Source organism: Arachis ipaensis, chromosome B6 (assembly GCF_059453495.1).
Source record: "Arachis ipaensis isolate K30076 ecotype BB chromosome B6, ASM5945349v1, whole genome shotgun sequence".
NCBI classification, from domain to species: domain Eukaryota; kingdom Viridiplantae; phylum Streptophyta; class Magnoliopsida; order Fabales; family Fabaceae; genus Arachis; species Arachis ipaensis.
The window spans coordinates 104,530,352-104,538,922 of NC_142441.1; the positions used below are offsets into that span (position 1 = coordinate 104,530,352).

At 41.1% G+C, this 8,571-nt stretch overlaps 1 non-coding gene across 1 annotated transcript; it reads left to right on the forward strand.

Annotated features, from left to right (window-relative positions):
• Nucleotides 1-7,631: 7,631 nt before the first annotated feature.
• On the forward strand, nucleotides 7,632-7,739 carry LOC148562145 (small nucleolar RNA R71). The gene has a single exon (XR_015888326.1). It is a non-coding gene; the product is annotated as a small nucleolar RNA R71 (small nucleolar RNA).
• Nucleotides 7,740-8,571: the final 832 nt, after the last annotated feature.

Consider the following 8,571-nt stretch of genomic DNA (forward strand, 5'->3'; position numbering starts at 1 on the left):
TGGATATGGTGTTTCCTAGGCCTAGTAAACAAGTAATGTGCAAATGTGATTTAAATTCTTGGTTTGAAGTTTGGTTTGAATTCTGAATTCTGTTGCTTACATTGCAAGAAATCTCCTTTCTTTATTCACTTCATGAATATGCTTTGCTTTGAGTGCTTTGTATCTACTTGGCTATCTGCTTATATTGTATCATCTCTGTTTTTTAGGATGTCGGACAAAGGAAAGGCTATAGCCACTACTTCTAAAAAGAGGAAGCCCTCTAAGACCTCTACCCCGTCTCCCTATGCAATTATGCTAAGAATCCGCTGAATGAGGTGGACAAGGAAAATCAACTGCTACCATCCACTGACCAAATCAAATTCCCGAACCTCTAATGTGAGCTTTGCTTCTCCGACTTCTAGAAGAAAAATCTAAACATTGAGAAGAAACTGCTCCTTCCCAATGATGTGAGGCGTGCCATTAACACCCGCATTCTGGAGTTAGGATTGGACTTTGTTGACAAAGATTTGGGGAGGGTGAATACTTCATGGGTGAGAGAATTTTATTGCAACTTCTTTCGAGCCAATCTTGATTCAGTGCAGCTGCGGGATAGAGAGATTATGATCACTGAGGATGCTATTGGGGATGCACTGCTTTGCCACCATCGTCCTGATAAGACCTGCGCCTATAGGCAGGCAGATGTAGCTCTTCTCTCCATGACTTTTGACTATGAGGCGCTTAAGCGCGTGATTGCCACACCAGACGCCCCCTGGGTGATGGATTCAAACAACAAGAAGCCCAAGGGGATGCGCTTTGCTTATCTGACAAAGGAGACCAAGACCTGGCAGCATATCTTCGCCCACTATGTCTTTCCCACCACTCACTTTTCAGAGATTCCGATGGATATGCTGGTTCTGATTGGGTGTGTGATGGAAGGGAAGGAGGTAAACTTCCCCCGACTGATCAGGCATAGCATGTGGAGAGCTCATATTCGCGGTTTGCTACCCTTCCCTACACTGGTCACCAGCATGATTGAGCTGGCAGGTGTCCCGTGGGAGGATGATGATGTGACGCCACCACCCCCAGATGACGATAACAAGGAGACCACCATTCCATGGGGTGGATGGGTACACGAGAAGCCCCCACCCAAACGCCGTTCCCGAGCCAGAGCAGTGGTGGAGGCAGCTCAGCCCTCATCATCAGTAGCAGCAGCAGGACCCCCCTCTACTTCAGCAGCCGCAACATCCTTACCACCACCACCACCAGTACCTGAGCCAACTTATCTGTTGGTACAGCACCTCCTCCACTTCATGGAGCGCTTCGAGCGTCGTGTCATGCGACGTCTCGACTGCATCGATCAGGTGTTTGTATCACAGGGCATCAAGCTATCGCCGCTCCCAGATTCTCCCGCTTCCGACGAGCAGGATCAGTAGGAGGAGCCAGCTGGGAGCCAACTCATCAGGATGCACCTCCAGAGACACAGACCAGCACTGAGGTCCAGCAGCCTCCTGAGGATCCACAGCCACATCCAGAGCCACAGCCAGTCCCAGTCCCACAGCCCGAGCCTGAGGAGCCCAGCGCGATCGTTGACCTCCATCCTGAGCTTCAGTAGCAGCATCGAGGACGATGCTTGATTCTAAAGTGTGGGGAGGTCACCGTTCGTCACCGGTGTTTACATTTATATGGTGAATTTTCGGACATCCACCTTTAGTTTCTACTACTTTATGTTATTTTGCACTTTATCTTTTAGATCATTTTGGGATGACTGTATATATTTGCTATTGTGGATACTCTTGTTTTGGTTGATGCATACTTTTAATATATATATATATATATATATATATATATATATATATATATATATATATGTATATTCATTAACACGTAAACTGCTTCATCTTATATTGGTTTATGAAGGGATAAATGTACAGGTAATTCGCGATATCCTGTAGCAGATTATGAAGGAGTTGGCTCACTATGTATATATGCATCTTACTTGTTGATTGTGATTAGAAAAGTGTTTCGGGATTGTTAAAAATCTAGTTAACCCTTTTTATATAAGAATTGTGTTTTGGTTGAAAAAGGGGGTAAACTAGGGAAATTTTTTTTTTAAATTTTCTAAATCACAGCATTGCATTAGAATAAGCTTAGTCAATGGTGTGCGAAATCGTGATTATTCCTTCCTTGGTAACGGCACTAAAAACTCAATACGCACGTTCATGTTCTTAATTCTGTTTCACAACTTCGTACAACTAACCAGCAAGTGCACTGGGTCGTCCAAGTAATACCTTACGTGAGTAAGGGTCGAATCCCACGGAGATTGTTGGTATGAAGCAAGCTATGGTCATCTTGTAAATCTCAGTCAGGTAGATTAAAGTGTTTTAAGAAATTATAGTGGATGAAAATAAATAAAATATAAAATAGGATAGTGGTACTTATGTAATTCATTGGTGAGAATTTTAGATAAGCGTATAGAGATGCTTTCGTTCCTCTGAACCTCTGCTTTCCTGCTGTCTTCATCCAATCAATCTTACTCCTTTCCATTGCAAGCTTTGTGTAGGGCATCACCGTTGTCAATGGCTACTTTCCATCCTCTCTGTGAAAATGGTCCGATGCGCTGTCACTGCATGGCTAATCTTCTGGAGGTTCTCGATCATACTGGAATAGGATTCACCATCCTTTTGCGTCTGTCACTACGCCCAGCACTCGCGAGTTTGATGCTCGTCACAACCATCCCTTCCCGGATCCTACTCGGAATATCACAGACAAGGTTTAGACTTTCCGGATCTCAAGAATGGCCATCCATGGTTCTAACTTATACCACGAAGATTCTGATTAAGAAATCCAAGAGATACTCATTCAATCGAAGGTAGAACGAAAGTGCTTGTCAGGCACACGTTCATAGGGAATGATGATGAGTGTCACGATCATCACATTCATGTTGAAGTGCGAATGAATATCTTAGAAGCGGAATAAGTTGAATTGAATAGAAAAACAGTAGCACTTTGCATTAATCTTTGAGGAACAGCAGAGCTCCACACCTTAATCTATGGTGTGTAGAAACTCTACCGTTGAAAATACATAAGTGATAAAGGTTCAGGCATAGCCGAATGGCCAGCCCCTAAAAGTGATCTAAAGATGAAACTAAAGATGTAAATACAATAGTAAAAAGTCCTATTTATACTAAACTAGTTACTAGGGTTTACAGAAATGAGTAAATGATGCAAAAATCCACTTCCGGGGCCCACTTGGTGTGTGCTTGGGCTGAGCTTGAATTTTACACGTGGAGAGGTCTTTCTTGGAGTTGAACGCCAGTTTGTAACGTATTTCTGGCGTTGAACTCCACTTTGCAACTTGTTTCTGGCGCTGAACGCCAGACTACAACACAGAACTAGCGTTCAACGCCAGTTTCTGTCGTCTAAACTCGAACAAAGTATGGACTATTATATATTTCTGAAAAGCGCTGGATGTCTAATTTCTAACGCAATTAGAAGCGCGCCATTTGGAGTTTTGTAGCTCCAGAAAAGCCACTTTGAGTGCAGAGAGGTCAGAATCCAACAGCATATGCAGTCCTTCTTCAACCTCCGAGTCTGATTTTTGCTCAGGTCCCTCAATTTCAGCCAGAAAATACCTGAAATCACAGAAAAACACACAAACTCATAGTAAAGTTCAGAAATGTGATTTTTAATTAAAAACTAATAAAAATATACTAAAAACTAACTAAATCATACTGAAAACTATGTAAAAACAGTGCCAAAAAGCGTATAAATTATCCGCTCATCACAACACCAAACTTAGATTGTTGCTTGTCCCCAAGCAACTGAAAATCAAATAGGATAAAAAGAAGAGAATATACTATAAATTCCAAACTATCAATGAAACATAGCTCCAATCAGATGAGCGGGACTTGTAGCTTTTTGCCTCTTGAATAGTTTTGGCATCTCACTTTATCCATTGAAGTTCAGAATGATTGGCATCTATAGGAACTTAGTGTTCAGATAGTGTTATTGATTCTCCTAGTTCAGTATATTGATTCTTGAACACAGCTACTTTATGAGTCTTGGCCGTGGCCCTAAGCACTTTGTTTTCCAGTATTACCACTGGATACATAAATGCCACAGACACATAACTGGGTGAACCTTTTCAGATTGTGACTTAGCTTTGATAAAGTTCCCAATTAGAGGTGTCCAGGGTTCTTAAGCACACTCTGCTTTTGCTTTGGACCTTGACTTTAACCGCTCAGTCTCAAGTTTTCACTTGACACCTTCACGCCACAAGCACATGGTTAGGGACAGCTTGGTTTAGCCGCTTAGGCCAGGATTTTATTCCTTTAGGCCCTCCTATCCACTGATGCTCAAAGCCTTGGATCCTTTTTATTTACCCTTGCCTTTTGGTTTTAAGGGCTACTGGCTTTTTGCTCTTGCCTTTTGGTTTTAAGAGCTTTTGGCTTTTTCTGCTTACTTTTTCTTTTTCTTTCTCCTTTTTTTCGCCTTTTTTTTTCTTTTTTTTCTGCAAATTTTTTGTATTCACTGCTTTTTCTTGCTTCAAGAATCATTTTTATGATTTTTTAGATTATCAAATAACATTTCTCCTTTTCATCATTCTTTCAAGAGCCAACATATTTAACATTCATAAACAACAACTTCAAAAGACATATGCACTGTTCAAGCATACATTCAAAAAACAAAAAGTGTTGCCACCACATCAAAATAATTAAACTAGTTTCAAGGATGAATTCGAAACCATGTACTTCTTGTTCTTTTGTTTTTAGAACAGTTTCATTTAAGAGAGGTGATGGATTCATATTCATAACTTTAAGGCATATACACTTAGATACTAATGATCATGTAATAAGACACCAACATAAATAAACATTTAACATAAAAAATGAAAAACAGAAAATTTAAGAACAAGGAATGAGTCCACCTTAGTGATGGTGGCGTTTCCTTCTTGAGGAACCAATGATGTCCTTGAGCTCTTCTATGTCTCTTCCTTGCCTTTGTTGCTCCTCCCTCATAGCTCTTTGATCTTCTCTAATTTCATGGAGGATGATGGAGTGCTCTTGGTATTCCACCCATAGTTGTCCCATGTTGGAACTTAATTCTCCTAGGGAGGTGTTGATTTGCTCCCAATAGTTTTGTGGAGGGAAGTGCATCCCTTGAGGTATTAGTGGTTATGAAAAAAAAGCAATGCTTTTTCCACACCAAACTTAAAATGTTTGCTCGTCCCCGAGCAAAAGAAGAAAGGAAGGATGAGAAGAAGAAGAGATGGAGGAGATGGAGGTGTGGGAAGGGTTCGGCCACTGGGGGTTTAAGGTGGTTATGATGTGTGAAAAGGAAGGAGTGATGGTTTGAATTTGAGTGGATGGGTGTAGGTGGATGTATGATGGTTTTGGAGGGGAATTGGAGGTGATTGGTGAAGGGTTCTTGGGAAAGGGTGATATAGGATTATGAGGAGGGAAGGTGAGTGGAGGTATGTGGGGATCCTGTGGGGTCCACAGATCCTGAGGTGTCAAGGATTTGAATCCCTGCACCAATTAGGCATCTAAAACGCCTTTGCATGCAATTCTGGCGTTGAACGCCAGTTCTATGCTTGTTTCTGGCGTTCAGCGCCAACTCTTCTCAGGGTGCATTCTTGGCGTTTGAACGCCAGGATGTTGCTTGTTTCTGGCATTCAACGCCAGATCCATGCTCTGTTCTGGCATTGAACGCCAGCCAGATGCTCCTTACTGGCGTTTAAACGCCAGTAAGTCCTTCCTCCAAGGTGTGATTTTTCTTCTACTATTTTTGATTCTGTTTTTAATTTTTGTATTTATTTTGTGACTCCACATGATCATGAACCTAATAAAATATGAAAGAACAATAAAAATAAAAATAAAATTAGATAAATAAAAATTGGGTTGCCTCCAAACAAGCGCTTCTTTAATGTCAATAGCTTGACAGTGGGCTCTCATGGAGCCACACAGGTGATCAGGTCAATTTTATAGACTCCCAACACCAAACTTAGAGTTTGGATATGGGAGTTCAACACCAAACTTAGAGTTTGGCTGAGGCCTCCCAACACCAAACTTAGAGTTTGACTGTGGGGACTTTAGTTGACTCTGTACTGAGAGAAGCTTTCTATGCTTCCTCTCCATTGTTACAGAAGGAGATTCTTGAGTTTTAAACACAAGGTTGTCCTCGTTTAGTTGAAGGACTAACTCTCCTCTGTCTACATCAATCACAGCTCTTGCTGTGGCTAGGAAGGGTCTTCCAAGGATGATGGATTCATCCTCATCCTTCCCAGTGTCTAGGATTATGAAATCAGCAGGGATATAAAGGCCTTCAACCTTTACTAGCACGTCCTCTACTTGTCCATAAGCTTGTTTTCTGGAGTTGTCTTCCATCTCTAATGAGATTCTAGCAGCTTGCACCTCAAAGATTCTTAGTTTCTCTATTACAGAGAGTGGCATGAGGTTTATCCCTGACCCAAGGTCACATAGAGCCTTCTCAAAGGTCATGGAGCCTATGGTACAAGGTATTAAGAACTTTCCAGGATCCTGTTTCTTCTGAGGCAATCTCAGTTGATCCAGATCACTCAGTTCATTGATGAGCAAGGGAAGTTCATCTTCCCAAGTCTCATTACCAAATAATTTGGCATTCAGCTTCATGATTGCACCAAGGTACTTGGCAACTTGTTCTTCAGTAACATCCTCATTCTCTTCAGAAGAAGAATACTCATCAGAGCTCATGAATGGCATAAGGATGTTTAATGGAATCTCTATGGTCTCCAGATGAGCCTTAGATTCCTTTGGTTCCTTAGAGGGAAACTCCTTGTTGATCACTGGACGTCCCAGAAGGTCTTCCTCACTGGGATTCACGTCCTCTTCCTCCCCTGTAGGTTCGGCCATGATGGTTATATCAATGGCCTTGCACTCTCTCTTTGGATTCTCTTCTGTATTGCTTGGGAGAGTACTAGGAGGAGGTTCAGTGATCTTCTTACTCAGCTGGCCCACTTGTGCTTCCAAATTTCTAATGGAGGACCTTGTTTCATTCATGAAACTCAGAGTGGTCTTAGATAGATGAAAGACTAAATTTGCTAAGCTAGATGAATTCTGCTCAGAATTCTCTGTCTGTTGCTGAGTGGATGATGGAAAAGGTTTACCTATTGCCAAACCTGTTTCTTTCACCATTATTAAAGTTTTGTTGAGGCTTTTGTTGATCCTTCCATGAGAAATTTGGGTGATTTCTCCATGAGGGGTTATAGGTGTTTCCATAAGGTTCACCCATATAATTCACCTCTGCTATTGCAGGGTTCTCAGGATCATAAGCTTCTTCTTCAGAAGATGCCTCTTGAGTACTGTTGGATGCAGCTTGCATTCCATTCAGATTCTGAGAAATCATATTGACTTGCTGAGTCAATATTTTATTCTGAGCCAATATGGCATTCAGAGTATCAATTTCTAGAACTCCCTTCCTCTGAGGCGTCCCATTACTTACAGGATTCCTCTCAGAAGTGTACATGAACTGGTTATTTGCAACCATGTCAATGAGTTCCTGAGCTTCTGCAGGTGTTTTCTTTAGGTGAATAGATCCACCTACAGAATGGTCCAGTGACATCTTTGATAACTCAGACAGACCATCATAGAATATATCCAGGATGGTCCATTCTGAAAGCATGTCAGAAGGACACTTTTTGGTCAGTTGCTTGTATCTCTCCCAAGCTTCATAGAGGGATTTACCTTCTTTCTGTCTGAAGGTTTGGACATCCACTCTAAGCTTACTAAGCTTTTGAGGAGGAAAGTACTTGGCTAAGAAAGTCGTGACCAGCTTATCCCAAGAGTTCAGGCTATCTTTAGGTTGAGAGTCCAACCATACTCTAGCTCTGTCTCTTACAGCAAATGAGAAAAGCATAAGCCTGTAGACCTCGGGGTCAACCCCATTGGTCTTAACAGTATCACAGATCTACAAGAATTCAGTTAAGAACTGAAAGGGATCTTCAGATGGAAGTCCATGAAACTTGCAGTTTTGTTGCATCAGAGAAACTAATTGAGGTTTAAGCTCAAAGTTGTTTGCTCCAATGGCAGGAATTGAGATGCTTCTTCCATGTAAATTGGAATTAGGTGCAGTGAAGTCACCAAGCATCCTCCTTGCATTATTGTTGTTAGGTGCGTCTGCCATCTCCTTTTCTTGTTCGAAAATTTCAGTAAGGTTATCTCTGGATTGTTGTATTTTAGCTTCTCTTAGTTTTCTCTTCAGAGTCCTTTTAGGTTCTGGATCAACTTCAACAAGAATGCCCTTTTCCTTATCCCTGCTCATATGAAAGAGAAGAGAACAAGAAAAGAAGAGGAATCCTCTATGTTACAGTAAAGAGGTTCTTTATTGTTAGTAGAAGAAGAAAGGGAATAAAAGTGAAGAAGAATGGATAATCCAAACACAAGGGTGAGGATAGGAGCAGAGATATAAGATGAAGAGAAGTGTTAGTAAGTAATTAAATAAATAGAAGAAGATGAGAGAGAGAAATTTTCGAAAATAATTTTTGAAAAGGAGTTGATGATTTTCGAAAATTAAAGGAGAAATAAAATTAAAATTAAAATTTAAAACAATTAATTAA